This window comes from Temnothorax americanus, unplaced genomic scaffold (genome assembly GCF_048541705.1).
Source record: "Temnothorax americanus isolate GAGA-0224 unplaced genomic scaffold, ASM4854170v1 Scaffold17, whole genome shotgun sequence".
Lineage (NCBI taxonomy): Eukaryota > Metazoa > Arthropoda > Insecta > Hymenoptera > Formicidae > Temnothorax > Temnothorax americanus.
This window is the reverse complement of record NW_027509307.1, coordinates 2,654,588-2,673,850: the sequence shown is the minus strand read 5'-3', so window position 1 is coordinate 2,673,850 and position 19,263 is coordinate 2,654,588. Positions and strand designations below refer to the sequence as shown.

The 19,263-nt window shown below is 42.7% G+C and overlaps 1 protein-coding gene and 1 long non-coding RNA gene across 5 annotated transcripts in view; one reads left to right on the top strand and one right to left on the bottom strand.

Moving 5' to 3' along the window:
• The window catches only part of LOC143895769 (fibroblast growth factor 18), a 139,244-nt gene that overhangs the window by 28,162 nt on the left and 91,819 nt on the right, over nucleotides 1-19,263 (top strand). The gene's annotated exons all lie outside the window — the stretch shown is intronic.
• LOC143895935 (uncharacterized) lies at nucleotides 13,925-18,165 on the bottom strand. The gene is made up of 4 exons (XR_013256500.1): nucleotides 18,096-18,165; nucleotides 17,800-17,994; nucleotides 14,775-15,151; nucleotides 13,925-14,317 (listed from the first exon to the last, which is right to left on the bottom strand). It is a non-coding gene; the product is annotated as an uncharacterized LOC143895935 (long non-coding RNA).

The following is a 19,263-nucleotide window of genomic DNA, read 5'->3' as shown; positions in this document are numbered from 1 at the left end:
CCCTTATTGATTTTTACAACGTGTGGCCGCACGTCATAAAAATCGACAAGGAATGTAAAGTAACGACGTGACGCTCGCGCCGTGCGTGCGAGTGCTGTGCAGTGACGACGCAGTCCGCGTCACTGACGATAGTAAATTCGCCGAATTTAAAACTCGTCAGAGAATTGCGATTCACGAGGTAAATGCAAAAGTATTTCATTCTGCGAATCGCTAAATTACCTGTAATTCTTATAGGTGGAAGATTCTTTCGAGAGAAAGAGAGAAATTCGTGTAGGATTTATATGCGTCACACCGGTACAGAAATAAACTATAGAAATGAATAATTGATATGATATACTTTAATTAACTTAATTGTGTCAGAAGCCGATACTGTGTATCATCTTTTTCATCGCGAAATTAAAAAATTGTATAGGACTGGACAACTTTTCGTCTCTTGACTTTCAATTTGTGATTAGTAATTAATAATTCAAGGATCATTAAACAGTGAACAGTAACGGTTTAATATTTACATAAATAACAAACGATTAATAAGGTTCGATGTATCGGCCACCAGCACGATTCGGTATCCCAGATATTTGTAGCTTATTGATCGTGGCAATCGATAAATACTGTATCGCGCCGAGTTTACTCCAGTTAGAAAATTCCCCTGTATATCATTGCCGTCGCGGTGAATGGTGCTCCGCTGCTGTTATGCCGCGCGCAAAACTTTTGCGAAAAATTCGCACCGAAATTGACACACGTTATCGTACCCGCGCACGTAATTCGTAGCGCGCGGACCGTCGCGTCGCCGAATTGCGCAACTGCCATTACCATTTTGGTTCCGAAAACTTACGACATTTCACGATTTATATATCGTCGGCCCTCGCGCCGCCGGTATCTGTTTACATTGGCGTTGTGGCAGCGCGCTGTAAATCAGACTCCGACGATTCGTGGTCCGGCATTGTTCGGCTGCGTCGTTCCGAGATACACCCGGTAGAAGAGTGTCGCAGGTGCCGTTATACGAGAGACGCATTCGCATTTTCTTGGGTGAATGTTCTTCTTTGCGCTCTCTTCTCCTCTCCCTCCCCTCTCCCTCTCCAATGAAGTCGGTTTATTGCCGCTCATTGAGACGGCCATCGTCTTCCGATTGTTGATCCGTGTTCGGAGCTCGTAAAACGATCGTCGCGATCTTCGTCCTCTTTTCTTGCTTGAACGCTACTCGCGAAGCTGTGCTTCGATATAATGGTCACTTTTTTCTAAATATAGTATTATGTATGACGTTTGTTTGTGGATGGATGGTAAAATCATAAAACAAAGAATGGCACGTGCCACATGTACATTTGAACAATACTCGCGCGCGAACAAAGGATTAAAAAAATGCATCATAAGTTTTACACAAAAAATCCATGTATTTAATTATTATATTTATAGAGTATCTACATATATCAATTTTATGATCGTACTACTTCTCGAAAAAAGTATCGTGAAGAATATTTTTCTCAAGGAAATTGGATAAAACAGAATGTCATCACTTTCCATATAAACTTGTATTTATTTCACATTTAAATATTATAGTGCTTTGACAAAATTATATAATTAAAAATCATGTAAAGGTTTATAATTAACAATGTAGGATTTTACAAAGACATGAAATTGATTTAATACACGTGAGTAGAAAAATTAATAGTAATGGCTCATTTATCTCCATGCATATTAAAATTATTTATTGTTTGATTCGCTTTCCTTGATGCAACGCTTTTGCGTATGATATATACGTGATGTTGCAAGGATTTGCCACCAAGCAATCCCTGCTAATGACCATCGCGCAGTAAACACGATGCGGGGTGAGAAAGATAAAACTATCAGAGTCGACGGGGTGAAAATCGGCGAATTTACGGGCGCACGTCAAGGTACATTTTAGTGCCGAGAGAATACTTTCTTTCGTAAATATAAATATCGATGCGCGATAAAATCCTATGTACTGTATTTATAACTAAGAGAATGATCACTTTTCGAGACTCTGGTCTTTCGAATGATGCTTGGCAGTGTTATTTCGTATAAAGCACAGTAGATAAAATATTTCAATTTCTATTAAGATGCATTTTTCTAAATTAACAACCATACGTTCTCTTTTCAACTCGTTCGATTTTCAATGAGACGCTTTATAGGTGGAACTTCTCGGAAAGGCTGCGTTTCCAGATTATAGGCAGTTTTACGCGAGTTAGCAGGTAGAGCGGTCCGAGGATCGTAGTTTCAAGGGGACCGGAATGGGGAGAAGGGATTCACCGGGTGGCGCGGCGGCGGCAGTGTGGCGTTAGAAAGTTTGCCTCGGTCGGTGTTTGCTCTAACGCCTTGGCGACTGGTCTGCGGTTATCCAAACGGACGGAAACCCACTCACGAGAGCACCTGTGGAGCCTGTGGCTCCGCTGCTGCTTTTGTTCTTCCAGCCGTTCTCTCCTTTTCGCTCCTCCTCGTGCACACCGCTGCCGCCGCCGCCGCCGCCGGTGGCCTCTGCTGTTCTACCTACCTGTTGTGTTACTTACGCCTCGTCGGCCGATCACACTTCTCGGGACGCGGGCGGGGGGTCGCTTTAAAGGGATTAGCACAATTTTCGACCGCGACGCCGCGCCGGACGACCCGGAGTCCCGATGACTCGTAGTCGGATGAAAATTACGAAGCGCGTCATGGTCCGGAGGCGAGAAAATTACAGGCCCGCCTACGTTTCTCGCAACCTCCGGGATGTCGTACCGTCGAGACGAGCGTCGAGATTACCGGAGTAGCGCTACATCGAATCATTCTTTATGGGAATCCTTTTACAACGTTTTCGATTTCAATTCGTGATTTCTATAAGCCTTTCTGGAGAAATGCATTCTGAGAAACTAATGAATTTTGACACGCACGTTATTGCATGTGTACTTATCTCTTTAAATATATCAACGTGTATGTAACACGTAACTGGTTTCAAGTGCATATAAATGGCACTGCTTACGGATATTTATTTTATATTTTTTTATGGGATTTATATAATATTTTTATAGATGTATATATATATATATATATATATATATATGTCTCGTCGTTTGTTTTCTGTGTATTACGGGACTCTCGGAATTGGAATTTCAAATCTCACGCTCGGAATTAAAACAATCATGATTCTTAATAAAGAAAAGCGAGAAGCGACAAGACGTGCGCTATATATTACCTTTGTGTCAACTCGTATGTTATCCTATGTCTTTGATATTCTTAGCTAATTAAAGGCTTCTCCAAAGATACAAATGATATTTTATTACATGTTATTTGAATCTTATTTTGAAAACTAATTATTATGATAGTTTTACATACAGCTAAAAGGAGCTTTAAAAACTACAAGAAAACAATTTATTCTGAAATAACAAAAAGCGTTTTACGTTTCCCAAACTATTTCTGTCTAAATCTTAGTACCTTAGTTTGTTCACATCGTTCTTTTTACAATTATTTGTTCCAAATATGTACATTTGAGATATATACACTCTAAAATGAATGTATAAAAAATAATTAGGTAATGTTCGTCAATTCTTTTCAACAACGACGCTCGTTACGCGGTACTTTTGTCACATTATTCACAGTAGGAGCTTCGTTCGCGATTGGAAGCCTCCGATATTCCGGATACGAGAAACTTGGTCAAGATTTCTGCGCGAAGTGGGTCGAGCTCTTGCCGGAGTCGAGTGGAGTGGAATATCAGACAATTCACGTTAATTGAAGAACATACCAACGGGAGTTGAAACGATCGGCGGTCGGGGATATCGATACGAAATATCGCGCTGATACGACTTTTGATTTTGACCTCTCAAACTCGCTGCGCGCGAGAGACGCGGTGATAAATTTGTCCCTCGGGAAAACAACTGGTAGCAACTTGGCTACGTGAGAGTGGCCAGCATTCCCTTTCTGTCCCACTCCCGCCTACTCCCTGCGCTTGCACGCCGCTGCGTTCTCATCCCTCATCCTCCGGTATTCTCCCGGTTCCCGGTCGCCACGGACCTGGGGACTTCGTAAATGCATCCATGCACACGTATTTTATGGCCCCGGCTCTTTTGGTCTTTCCCCCCGTTCCGCCCGGCACTGCGCGCGCCGCCGCGCGCCGTTACCGGAGACGCGCGACGGGGATATTTTCGTAGGATGGATTCTTTTTGAAAATACTTAAAACTTGGACGATTTGTCGTACGTGCCCGCGAGTCGAACTCGATAAAGCGCTGGTATCCAACGCCGTTGCATCCGACCGGATCGGAAAAGGAAAAGGCGGCGTGCGCTCCCAGTGACGATGGAGGGAGTGCAATCGATGCAGGAAGATGCGCAAGAATCGTAGAAAAAGTCACGCGAAGGGAGCGAAGCGGGACGAAGGGAAAAGGGAAAGGTCTTGCAGCGAGGAGGAAAAGATTGCGTTCGGGGAACGAAAATAGTTAGAAGGAGCGAGAGAGCTCTAAGCGAGTAAAAAGTGGGGGATATATAGTGACGGCGGAGAACTTAATCACATAAAATCTTTAAAGTTCGCCTCGATACGACGCAATGCACTTTGATCGCGGAATTTATGTCCGTGGTGCAATGTACCCACCATTAAATCCCGTGCTCGTCGGTGCGTGCCGCGGAAAAATTCATCGCGGAGACTCGCGGGCGGATTCACTTCCACCATTGATCGGCGCGGTAGTTTCGGGAGAAGGAGAGAGTACTTTCCTCCTTTCTCCCCGCATCGTAAGAAAATATTATTCTTCCAAGAAAAAGTCGGCGTTCGCCGACGACGGATTTCGAACTCTCCGCTCTTCTCTCAGTCTCTGAGAGAAGCTCGCTGTCGAGAAGAGTTCACTAAACTCAACCGCCAGCGGGACTTTCTTCGCAATTAGAACTTCGATCCACTGCCAAATATATCGTACGATTGATTCACATTTGTGTCAAATAAAATTAATTTTATTATTTAATTTATTAATATAATATATATGATTTTTAAATGTAAGGTTTTTCAATATTTTCTGATTGTTATCTAGAAATGCAAGGACGACGATTTTTAATCCATAATGTCGTTTATAATATGATCACGATCGCGCGTGTAAGATTGTTGTTCAGGAAAGCTTTTAAGAAGAAGGTAGAACGGAAGCGAAATGTCAGTGCGTGTTGGAGAATCAGAGCGTCCTCTTATAAAAAGCACATCGACGCCTAGATACAGATAGATCGCGCAGAAAAGAGAGTAAGTTCGAGAATCTTTATGGTCCGCTGTTAAGTCAGCAAAGACAATGAAAACATCTCGGTAAATCAGGAGAGACGACCGGTAACCAGATTAGTAGAGCTTACAAGGCATTAGCAGGGAGTGAGACGGAAAGAGGCAAGCCGCAGTCATTCAGAGCTTGGGAGCCGTCTGATCTTTCTCCGTTTCTTTTTCTTTCGTTTCTCTCTCTCTCTCTCTTCCTCTCTTTTTTCTTCTCTTTCTCGCTTTCTGCGTCTCGTTTTCTCTCGCTTTCTATTTCCTCGTTCTACTCTGACTCTCTCCAGTCTTTCCTCAGCGGCGTTATACTCGACAATCGTCTCTTTCTCTCTCTCTCTCTCTCCCCCCTCTCTCTCTTTCTCCTAGGAGCTGTTCGCGCGGACTTAACCACCCGTGAAGCGGCACAATATATCTCGGAGATAATTCGCTTGTTAGGGTCGTGCGCCTTTACATTAATCCATCTGCTCGCGGTCTGTCTCGTAACCGCCTCTTTGCACACGGGAACAACGACAGGTTCTTTTGCGGCATCACGCTTCGGAATAATTTCCGTCGAATAATTGCGGTCTCAATTTACCGCGGTTAACATGTATTAGCTTCGCATTTCTTTCGGCGTTTGAGCGGACAGAAATCCCGTTCTCCACACATCGATTTCCCGAAGACGTCCCAAGTACGGTGTCTTTTTCACGCGCTTATCTGACGACCTAACTTATGCGGGTACACGAGTACCTTCTAATGTACGTTATGTACATAAGATATTGTTTCGGCTGATAGATGAGTTTTCTTTGAAGCGACCACGCGCGCGAGAGCGTGTTGTAATACCTAATGCAATTATAATGTAACAGATTCAGTTGCGTCAACCGCCTTGTTTGATGAAACCTCGCTTAGTTAGATTACGCTGTAGAAAAGTACATTTATTTTAGTCCATTTAAGCAGAGAAATTGTTTGGAACGGAAAAAGAATTAATATTTTATTTTATTTATGCATTTAATGCAACAGGAAAGATAAAGTTGTCGTCGAGCAGGATTACAATGTAGGTATGTCTTTTGCGTCTTGATTACAGCTACGTCATCGGGACAAAGATGTCCTTCGACGCACGTAGGTAACTGGGAACGGTGTACGAGGCACTTGTCGCCATGTCGATGCCCGTGATACCACCGGTTGCCTGTCACTCGGCCTCGATTGATCGATTCTCGCTTCTTCACTCGGATCCACCCTTTCTCCCGGTCCACCTTCTTCTGTCCTTTGCCTAGCCACGTTCCGCACGGATGTTTTCTCCTCGTCTTCGATGCCCTTGTTCCCTTTATCGTCGTTTCGCTTACACGCGTACGCTTCTCGCACCCGACGTAGCCTCACTAATTTGATATACGAACGGCGGAGAACCGGCTAAAGACCTATCTGATGAATCGATACGCCCAAAACCCGATCCAGCGGGATCACAGTCTGTTCATTGTAACAACTTGTAAGGAACTATATTCACTGATTTTCTCTCTCTCTCTCTTACATTTAAACAGCTATAAATTAATGGTACTACGCTTGTCCCTTGATTTTTACACGGCTCCTTCTCGTAATATTTTATCGTTATACTTGTTTAAATTGTGTAATTTATTTGAAAGGTTTATATGAGAAGGTTAATATGATAAGTCACTTGTAGACAGATTTTCACAAATACTACATTTTATTAATAGGTAATATTATAAACTATGTTAAATTACATTTCTATGGACGCATATGACTTTAAAAAATTAATGCGCTAGTTAAGTCGAAGTTCACGAGCTATAAAATCATTTAGCCGCGATTATCTGTGACGTACGTACTGATATCACTTGGGGAATGATGCTAAGCTAGCGTAGAGAAACTTCGTCGAGCGCCGCACTGATCGCAGTCTCGCGAGGTTTATTTCGAGGCTTATTTCAATCAAACAGCATGTTAAATCCAAATTATCGCATCATAAAATTCCGTTAGTCCGGCGAGATCTGTGATATACAGGATGACGTCGATCCCAGAATGATCTTAAGCCAGTGTTGTACTTTGCGATAAATGCCTCGCTACGTCTTCCCCTGAGATATCGCCGTCGAGATTGCGGCGGTGCACCTGTGCGCAATACCGATCGGCGTTGCGCTTACGGGAGCGTAAGTGCGACAACGCGCGGGGATTATCGGGCATTATGTTGCGTTAGCGGCATGACAGAGCCGTAAACTCGTGACGAAGAGAGAAGTCGCTTTATGGTGGCCCGTGGGGCAGCGAGCGCCGAGATATATAATCCCTACAATCGCGCCGGACGTCACACGAGACACGCTGATGCATTAAAACGCTGTTAAATCCGGCGAAGTTCCGTGGTAGTCGCCGAGCGCGATCGCGGGTCGCCGAGAGAGAACAGGTAGTCTATTAATTTGTCATAAACGTAACGTAGGTACGTGCTACCTGCCGATAACTGAGTAGATTTATGGACCCACCTCTTCGCAACTCGCCTTCCCGTATTATCGGTAAGTACCTGTCGTTAAAACGGAGGCTGACAGCCACCGACGTGTCGCTATGATTTAGGATATTCTATTTAGTCATGATGTCGCGCCTGTCGTCGTCATCATCATTTTTAGATGTTAAAATTATACCGGCTTAAAATTATGTCATTTTAAATGAGAAAATTGGTAGCAAAAAAGATTTCGATTTGAAGAAACATATTACGAAGTACATACTTGATCTCAAATTGCGATATCAAAAAGGAGAGAAGTAGACAGCAGATAATATCTCTGAATTCTGGAATCACATAAAATCTTATTATATGTATAATCTCGACATGTGAGGTAAAGCGTTCTGTGTGTAGAAACCGCTCGTATGGAACGTCGCTGCACCGATGACATACGGTATGTTGACATTCAGGGCGTTAAATAATAAAATCATCCGGATAACGTCTGATAAGCGCCGTCTTCGATAAAATGCTTAGGATAAAGTTCTCATGTGCGTCTCTCTCGCGAAGAGTGTCGAGGTCGGCCAATCAAGACGAGCGTGAACCAAACAGGCTGCCACCCAGCCTTGCCCGGGCAGCTTCTATAATCTGATTGAAGTCGCTCGATGGTTAATGAGCAACGTCCCCGCATTCCGTTCTCACCTTACCAGGCCCTTTACGCGTGCCATTAAACGTACACGCGTTTCGAAAGTTTCCTTACGAGGCCCGCTTTTCGTGTTTTTTTTTTACTGACGTCACACGAGTAGACCGGTGCCGTGGATACATTGCGATACGTGCGTGTACGAACAAAATATCCGTTATGCAAATTAAGATACTTAGGTTGTAAACGTCAACAGCGCGGTGATCGCGGGCGCTCAATATTTCTACAGGAATAAAAATCAACGTCGCGAATGTTAAGTTTTACTGGCTTGTAATTAGACACAAGAAATTTGTTATGCAAGATACGTGCGCTGTTAATTCCATATATATATTTACACAAAGATTAATAAGTAATTGTCTTTGCAAGTGATATAATTACTGTAGATTATTTATATTTCAAAATTGATTAAATTATAAATATGAAATTCAGAGGGGGAAAGGACTTTATATACATAATTTTCTTTAAAGATATATATGTATATGAAATAGCTCATTTAATTCACTCATAGATGATAATTGTAGTTGTGTATTACATTTTATTTATTTATACGAAAAGATACGTACAAACTTGTATATTTTTCCATGATTATTTTAAAACAAAATCTCGAACGAAATGTGTTTGTATATAGAATAAGGATGGTTTAAAGCTGAAGAAAAAAGAATCGAGAAGAGCTACGTCAGTAAAATGCGTGGGTGTTGCTTGACATTTTGATAGTGGTTCTCATCGAACGAGAAAATACTGCTACATTTTAGATTGCCATTTTACGATATTTTTTAATTCTTCGCGAAGCACGAGGCGACTTGCCTGCTTAGATATTACATATTCTCCATGAAAATATAAGATATATAATTTAATTGGACTTACTTTGCACGATGTATCGATAACTTTCATGAGAGAAATACGCCGTCCAAGCGTGTCTTATCGCTATTTCGAGACAGGCTGCGGACTCCATTAAAATTTCTTCCGTATACCCCTCGCATTGGAAAGAGATATCACTCGCCGTTCGTGTGGCTCCTGACAGAATTACACGTCAGGCGTGGTACGACACCTATCGATAGTAGCAACACAACCGGGAGCATCTGTTTTACAATCGCGAAGGTAGAAGCGGTAGTGGCGGCGCGCGGCGCCCGATAAGATCTGCGAGACGAGAACCGGTACTCCAGAGTCTCGCAAGTTTCGCGCGAGAAGAGGTAGCCGGCGATCGAAGTATTGAACGGCGCGAAGTACCATTTATATGTGTGTATGGATACATCCGAGACTTCTGAAGTAACGTAATCCTATCGTCGCCGAGAGGCGTAAACCAGCGTAAACTACGTTAACCAATTATAAATATCTTCGCGCAAATTTAATGCGGGTTGCGTCGCGTTAACGGATACCTGTTATCGGTGATAATGTCGATAGATATTAATGATTAAGTTCACGCGTTTCGGCGATGTCGTTGCAAGTCTCATTCGGTTAACGAACGACAACAGCGAAGATAATAACAGTAACGCGTATTCAGCATCAGAGTTGACCAATGATGTTTATTATAATCACACTAACGTATCTTTATATTCGTTTCGTGCTAATGGAATTAGGACTTCTGCCCGGTTCCACTCGATCATCCTGATGTGCTTTTACGTCGCCGATATCTTCGGTTTTATCTCTCCCCTACACGCATGGTTGTTCTTTACACGGGCGTTAAGTTTCGCCCGTTACCAAGTAGTAATGACGACGATGACACAACACACCTCTTTATTACTACGCCATGGTAATAGCTTGAAAGGATTCTCTTCGTTTCTTCCCTCGCGGTCGTTTTAATAAGTTTAATGTAATCGCCTTTTCGCGATGCGCGCGAGAAAAGCTTACACGCACATTTAAGATACGATTACCCGAGATACAGTTTCACGCTTGTGTCTTCTCGGCTAACTCTGTGACAAAAAAAAATGATAACTGAGTTGTCGAGCATAGAGTTCAGCTCATTCTGCAGAGATAAGACTTACGCGGAGTTAACTATACACGCTATATACGCGCTGCGAGTAGAATCCAATTAGCAAGTTTAATGTATCAGTCTGATTATCAGCCTGATACAGGTTGAATAGTCTCATTAGCGAGTTGGCGTAAGCCTAAAATGAGTTTATCGCTTTTGTTTTCGCTCGTGTGCCATCCAGTGAAATATGCATCGCGCTCTATAGAATACATATACTATCATCCTCTCGTCAACTTGAACATAATAAACTTTATTCTCTTCTTAGATTGTTTAATTTATTATCTATTAATTAAAACCATTAATATTCTAATTGTCAATACTTTGAGAAAATTGAATCTATTGGGACTAAATTACATTCCTTGCTCTTTTACGCTTAGAGTACATCTGTATTACATCGTAATTATTATAGGCGATATCTGCGTCTACAGTTTCATTAATACCAGCGTTTAAATTATTAGATCTGATTATACGTTAAAGACGGAGCCACTTTCGTATCAATTACACTGTCTCTTAAGTTTTATGTCTCTAGATAAGCGCTGGATTTGCCTAGCGGCCGCGATCTGTCCTTTTTCGGTAACGACTTCTGGACCTAGGGTGGATCAATGTTTGCGAGGACGTCCGGCGATTTGTAACAATTACGGGCTGATGCCCGAGAGCAGATAGTAGCCGGTGGTGCGGCAATAACCCTATGTCATCCTGAGCCTCGGACACGGGCTTGTAGAGCAGGGTGTTGTAGGCGAACCGCGCCTCGGAAACGTTCGGCGTCCGGTAATCGTGTTAGCGTGTAACGGTGCCACCCTATTCTCGGACCCTTCTATCATGATCTTTCCTGTTAAAGCCGGCCGTATGCAGCCGACTCCCGCGATCACCTATCACACAATCTGCTTACGTGGAAATAATATTTTGTAATCAGATCAATCGTTAGGGTCAACGTTGTGACGTCGCGGCGTCGCCTTTGACGATCGGGAAACAAGAACGATCTCTATGAGAAACTCCAGTATGGCGAGAGATTGCCCTTTCGTTACTACCCGTGATATTTTGCTGTATAAAGAAGGACTATATAAAAACCGCTTAACTACTGACGGAAAATAACTTTCCGAGGCTCGTTATCCTTGCTGCCGAACACATCGGATGGAAGAAGCAAAATAATCTCGGGCTTGTTCCTGGCTGGAAAATCACATCTCGTGTATTAGCGAACGAACATGGGGAAGAGGAGAGAAGAGAAAGAGGGCGGGAGATGCAACCGAGAAGATCTGGGAATGGCGATGAGAAACCGAAACGCGCCCGGCGAAAGAGTAGACGTGCGTTTACGAAGTTGTTCTCGCGCATTTGTCCGCCGGGTTTTTCTGTCGATTGGAATGTACGATAGGCAGCCAAACTGGTCGCACTCCGATGACAGGCGGGTCCCCGGCGTGTCCTTCGCCAATCCTCTCCATCGTTTTTGCCTTTAATTTCTCCTCGAGGAAACGAGGACCCCTCGTGAATTCGGTGTAGAGTTGCACACGCGCGGGATATCGCGATTCTTTCGCGATTTTTCGCCGCCGCGCCACCGCCGCGCCGCCGCCGATACCTTTATCGATAAGGGCACTAACGTATTTCGGGCTGATAACCGCGACACGTTAATAACAGCATATTATGATTCGCGACAGATATCCGTGACCGAGGAGACCGTTCTTCTCCTCCTATCGCGCCTCCTTTTCGGTCGCTGCTTCGTCCCTTCCATCTCTGGCCCTATACGGTTCTCCTTTTATGTCCCTCGGGAATCTTTTCGGGCAACGACGTGTATGCCTTTGGACACGCGAGCACTTTGGCGCTGAGAGAGGAAGAGAGAGGGGAAGAGCAGTGGGCCTCGTGAGTATAATGGGCTGAAACATGAAACGTATGCAAACCTGAAATAATACGACACTCGACAGGGCCTTTCGATGTGGGATCCTCCTTCTCTCTTTTCCCTCCCACCGCTTCTCTCTCCTCATATCGCGGTCCCGGTGGTATCTTACGCGTATCCTCTTGCCCCCATCATATTTGCCGCGGGCCCAGTTCCAAAAGGTGGAACATGAGACTTAAAAGACAATGCTGAAAAAACCCCTACATTTCTGGGATCCAAGGGAGTCTCTTCTCTTCGCTATGATTCAGGTACAAAAAAAATTGACGTCGCGATTCGGGTGCGATTAAAATATGTCGGGGAATTTTGCTTTAAGCAGTGTATGGGAAGATTCGTTGTATATTTAATGACTCTATTAATACAGGAATTAATGGCGACCGATAATTCGTAGAGAGGAAGATGTCGGCGGCGCGGCGTCTAGTATATCGGACAAAGTTGACGTTTGTTCACGAGCTGTGAAATTTAATTCGTATAGTCCCGCGCGAGGCTCTCATGCCTGCCAGCCGATGGAACATGGGTTATGGGTTAACTCGGAGCACACACGTGCGTGTGTGCACGCATCGTATCACTATCATATGTGTCCGCGTCTGTCGTGGGGCTTGCTCGTCTAAAGGGGTGACAGGTTGTACCCTAGAGCGACGTTCCGACAGTCGGTTCCCTTTACAGCACTTCCGAAATTATAAATTAAATCTCATACTTTCGTGGGAGTCGGCGTCGCGCAAGAAACTATCTATCTTTCTACTTTGTCTTGCTTTCTCTCAGCGTTGAACGCAATAAAGCCGCCGCCGCGCCGTGAGATTATTGCGAATTATTGTGAACCGCGTCGTAATAAGATTGCAATGGTAATTATCGTACGAAATGTCTTTCGCTGTCGTCGTGCTGGAATGTATCGATGGAATTTTAATAAAGATTCGTTGACAGGTCAGCAAGTGAGAAGTGACGGCAGTGCATTTATTATTGATAATACTAATAATATTCGACAATACTGATAGAAAGCGAAGTCGGTATCGATGTATAATTGATCATCGTTGGCCCGACGCCGTCAACACCGACACTAAGGAGATATAATTTTCAATTGGATAATCTGTCTCATTATATCAATTTTTCGATCCTGCCTCGACGCCTCGCCCCGTGAGAAACCCCATGGCGGTAGCGCCGTCCAATCAAAGGGGCCCCCGAAGCAGTCCCGGGTCTCGATAACAGAATGCGGGCCCAACACCGGACTACGAAATGCAAGTTCGATGAATCGAACTCGTGAGAAACCGAGCAAGTACCCGTCATCGCGCGGTGATTAATAGAGACCGTCGCGATACCGGCTTGTCCTTAAAGAACACGACCCCGTGGTTCCGTTCCTATACCCGCGTGCTATGCTCTCTCTTTCCCCCGTAGGCCTACATGATGTCCCATAATCGCTTGACAACCTGACGCTCTCCTAGGAACGTTCGATGATGAGGCATCGATCATCGGAAGTATTTCAGGCGCGCCTCTCGGTATTCGATTCACTCTCGGTCGAATGGAATCTGTTTTGGGATCTTGGCGCAGTTGAAATCGCATTGCATTTCAATGAACTTTTAGAACGTTTTTATTATTTATCTTATTACAATTTTATTTCTTATTTTCGATATTGTTATTCTTGATACACAGATCAAAATCTATTGAATTTATTCATTATCTGAAGAGTTCGCGAATCTTAATAAATAGATATGAGATTAAATAATCAATTGATATATAAGATTAATGTATTTAAAAGAATTAGGTACTCAACAAAAACTTTACAATGATTAAATCTTCATCGATTATAAGTACTTATATAACTATCGTTATATAAAAAACATGTAAAAATTAGTCTATTAGTTTATCACATCAATCGTTTAATTGAAGAATACAGTCTGCAATTTAATTTAGTTGCTTATAAATAATAAGACTTATATATGCAAGAATGTCGATGATATCATGCACAAGCGGCCATTCGAGATCGACAAATTATCTTAAGACGAATGCTAGACAATGACGAGACGAAATTGTAAATCCGTCTTCTATATCGTAGCTTTTTGCCTTGCCTTTCAAAGCTTTTTCCTTCAGTGGATTGCGCTCCCACATCGATCGTGATGCACCGCACTAGATTACTGGGAACTCCACAATATGTCAGTTAGCTACAAAAGAATACAAAACGTTTTATTATTTACGTGTTTAGTATACGGGATGTTCCAATTACGCTTATACATATATGAGTCTAAATTATGGAAAGTAGATTAATTATTAAAATTAAAAATTAAGAATTAAGAATTTACTTAAACAAGAAAATAGAATTAGTTTCTTCTCTGCTTTTCAACACGCAATATAATATGCAAATTAATACTGAATATAAATTTATAATAAACAGTTATCACAGTGCTAGTATAAAAAATTGGAGTAAAATCTATAATACTGAAGAAATTAAAGTAATTATAGTTATTCGATTATATATAAAACCTTAATTCTTAGTTTTTACACGACGTAACAATTTCTGGAAATTAAATTAAATTCGCGAAACTATTCAATCCGGGCGCTGACTCAGAATTTACGGGTTTTTCCTGTAATAGTAGCCGACATTGCTGTCGGGATGAATACCTTCGCTTCCTTCATCGCGTACGTGGCTGTGGCATTTGTCCAGAAGATCTTGACCTCTCTCAATTCGACCCTACCGCAGCGGGGCCAAGCTGTCAGCGTACATATCCTCACGGGCATATATCGATCTCAATCGGCGTTTCATAGACGCTATCGGCCATCTCGACGAAATTATAGGCCGCGGCCGTAGCCATAGTGACTCGAGACAATGGTACCCATCACCTGCTTGGCTCTCTCAAAGCAGCGACCCTCCCACTCATTGGATCGTATCTATCGTATCGGGTTGGGCCGGCACTTCTTAATTGGTTGGTGTTGACTTAATGTATTTCGATATACGTTGCTAAGCTTAATTGCGGTCCTCCGTCCTCCTGAATATTCCGCTGTTATCGAAATTATCGTTGTATTATCACAGTAAATTGATAATTTATGATTGATGCTCCGTAATATGAGTTATCTAATGTCATTGTTACATCACTCTTATAACTAAGTATTATCTTTTCGTCGTGATTCAAGTTATGAAGTAACATCAATCGATATCGATTAATTAGTATATATATTAGATAATTATTTTTCTCTTATTTATCTATATATATATACACAGAGATAAATAAGATATATGTAAAGCAAGGAGCAAGTTTGCTCTGTAATTTGCACAAATTTTTTATTTTATGAGAGAGGCATTGTTTCCTTGAGAGGACAAGAAGCTCGGAACGTCGTCGACTATTGGTATTTGCTTCAGTAAACCGATATTGAACGTATCCTTGTTTGTCGCGTCGGCGAGATTGATATCGTAACCATCGCCGGAGAGGAAAGTCGCAGGGGTGTGAAATGCAAGATAGAGCGACTTTGAATGGCATTACACGCGTCTGCCAAACGACATTCGTCACTATCACGAAGGGGTCGAATGCGAACAGTTATCAGATCGGGATGTAAATTATTTGCATGCGAAGTCGTAAAAAATGCATCTGCGGGGATCGCATTGGAAAACGTCAGGACACCCCCCGGAGCGTTGTTTGCTCTATATAGACAGATGTGCGAATCGTATTCTCGTATATTGATACAAAACACCGCCTACGGTCTATCGAGGAACCAATAGATACAAATAGATCACGATATATTCATTGTTTCTGCAATTCCAATATTATACACAGTTAATAATTAAATTTATTATTTCTGCAATTAAATAAATGCAAATAGTTTGAAAAACATTCTTAAACGCAATGAAACATCATTAAAAGGGTGAAAATATTATGATATGAGAGTTTACAAGTGCGGGTTATCTCGTTATCGATTTAATTTCTCGAAATGCCGTAGCACTCGTCACAAGTTGAACTTGTGGACATCGTCGTAATTTTTACGGGCGTATCAAAAACACCTCACCGTCGTTCCCGTTCGAAACAAGGTGAACGAAAACATACGGGGTCGCGGGAACAGGGGGAGATGTTCGGCGAAAATGGGGGGCCAACAAGGAAGGATGATTGAGGAGATCAACGAGCGGGACGAAGACAAGGGATTACGAATGTCTCAGTGGGACATATGTGGATCCCCCGGGGGCTGATCCGCTCAGCGGGGCCCCTGATATACGCCATCGTAAACCCCGTGAAATTGTGCCACAAGTATCGGCTGATGCCTCCATTAAGACCCGCTGATGTTATTACAGCGGAGCCCGCGCTCTCTCTCCATAATTTTCGTTCTCTTTCTTCCGTCGCTCTCTTCTCGCAGTATTCCTTTTCTTGGCCTTGCGTTCCCGAGGAACGTGTCCTAGTTTCCGCTGTATATCTCGTGTCCCGACAGCAGTGGCGGCGCGGCGCGGCGTTCACAACGCGCATCGCGCGCCCTTTCTTTTTTCTCCCGGCTCGCGCTGCGCGCACATCCGCGCGCCCGAAATTCCCGAATCACCCTTTCACTCTCTCTTTCTACCTCTATTCCCTCCCGCCGTCGGGCCAACCCTTTCACGGTTTAAATCAATCATACATTCCTGAGAAATGATTACGACCGTGCTCTCTCCAGGTATGGGAAGCAGCTGCCCAAGTGTGTATAATTTACGGCTAAACATAAAACGATAAAAATTGACGAAATTTTTGTTGATAGTTGGACAGTGCGTTTTATTACGAGTTGAACTAACGACGACAGCTTCCAATTATGCGCTCTATCGCTTGTTCCTTTTAGTCATTAATCATGTCATTAATCACATTTTGTGAAACGCTTGTTAGACTAACGTGATGTGTTTATTCAAATGGTATCTTGATTTATTCGATAGTTGAATATCTTTTTTTCGGTAATATTTTTGACTATTATTTCTTTGTCTTTTATATAATTTCTTTGTCTTTACGGCAGAATAATGGTTAAAAAAAAAACCTAATCGAGCTTTCCCAGACCTTTCGAACAGTCCGGAGAGGATAAAAAAAAGATAACGATGTGCAATATCTAAATATGTCAATTAAGATGGCCCTGACCCACGTGAACTTTGACCTACAGTGGAATGGCCTATAGTGGAACGGCCAGTCTATGCTGTGAGTCATTGTCTAGATGGATTTTTTTGAATGAACCGATTAGGCATCGCCTACGACACGCGTCACGAGCTCATCGCCTCTGTCGAGAGAAGAAGAGAAATAATTAATTTTGATTTAAAAAAATGCCGAATGTATGTCAACCGCAAAGTTAATAAAACATTTATAAATAAGTTTTTTTTTCATGGAGACGATAGACCTTTATGTATATATAAGCAATATGTAATTCCTTTGCGTAGCCGATATTTGTTTTAAATTTTATGACTGATTAATTATATAAACCATTTTTAATGTGACGAAAACCAACGTGAATTGAATATCATATGAAATATTTTGCTGCGGAACTGTAAATTTAGAGTTCGAATAATTCTCTCTTGCATCGAGGTTGTGGGTCGTGGGGTGAAAACTCTACCCTTTTTTTGCGGGAACGTTAACACCCTTCGGCACCGACGGAAGGGCTTATTATACGAAACCGATCCGTCGCGGCGCCCTCTCCCCCTCCCCCTTTTCATACCTACTTCTTTTTATTGGTCGTGTTTCGTGCCTCGCGGCCTCACCACCCCGGTATTCATATGCTAACATGGGGTTGTCCGTGAGTCTCGTTACGATGTCAATGGTGTTCAAACTCGAAGCCTCGTTAATGACGTCGTAAAATTCGGCAGGACCGTCGCGATTTGAGCACCACTGGGCCCGCTAAGCGTATGCCAACAGCCCTATAAAAATTCAATCCATGCAGTCTTAAAAATAATAACGCACCGCTAGCCTATACCGGGTCCCATAACGCGCAGACATATGGATGTGCGTATATGCCTACCTGCATCAGGCCTGCGGTTTTACCGAACGTTTTTCTTCCTCCTCGTCGCCCATTCCCTTTGCGGTCTCCTAAAATTGTAAGTGATTTTGTTGTAGCGCAATTAACGGGAAATCACTTATTTTCTTTTAGCGTTAATTAAATCGAGATCAGCATCGCGCTGCTACGCGCGAGAAGCCTTATTGGTCTAATTTGAGAGTTATTCTTATTCTGTTTGTCGTTTGACGGACGCTAATCCCGATTTATCGCATTTACGATAATTACTGTGCAATAGCAGATTTATCTGATAGGTGTGTATCTTATCAGATGTCTTACACAGAGTAGTACCACCCGTATAATATTTTGAATATTTTATCGCATTAGAGTCTGATTGAAACGAAATGTTGGTTTTACGTGTGGAACGTCTGTCTATCCTGTTTCGAAATTATGACAAAGGCCGCATAAAAAGTCAAGTGGTGGACTCAATGCAAGTACGTTTCTCGAGTATTAGCGTCCTTGAATGTTCAGTAAAATTTATTGTATTTCTCATATCCGTAAACATTTAGCTATAGTTTGTACGGATGGAAGGTTGTTTCACATAGTAAAATATCAATACGTTATTGTGTTTTAATAATTTGAAATATATACGATGTGTCGTGAAAAGCACAATAGTGCGTTTTCGAAAGTTTCGAGAAATAGCTGACGCTCGCTAACTTTTATTCTTACCTCTTACATTGCAATGTTCATAGCGTTTGCATCGCGTATCCGGAGGATCTATCCATACATATAGAGACATATATTTATTTGTATAATTTTTCTGGTATTATATATATGTAGACAAATATATTACTTTCTTCTACAATTTATATTCGATTAGATTGCCTAATATTAATTAAATTTTTCGAGAAGCACGGAATGATCAAGGAAAGATGGCGATATATCTTCGACGACTTTCGCCTGTTAAGATTTAAATGCACGACTCCCACGTTTCTCTTGCGGCGCGATTATTATAATTTCGCCACCCTTGTGTTTTACGGAGTACGAGGGCCACGTGCTGTACGCGCACGCATCCCCTCGTGATTTACTGCTAATTATCGTCCTGCCCGAATAGCCTTACGCCTTCCCGGTGAGAATCGGCCAGTCAACGACCTCCCCGGCGCGGCGGCCGGGGACGCGCCGTTTCGCAAAAATC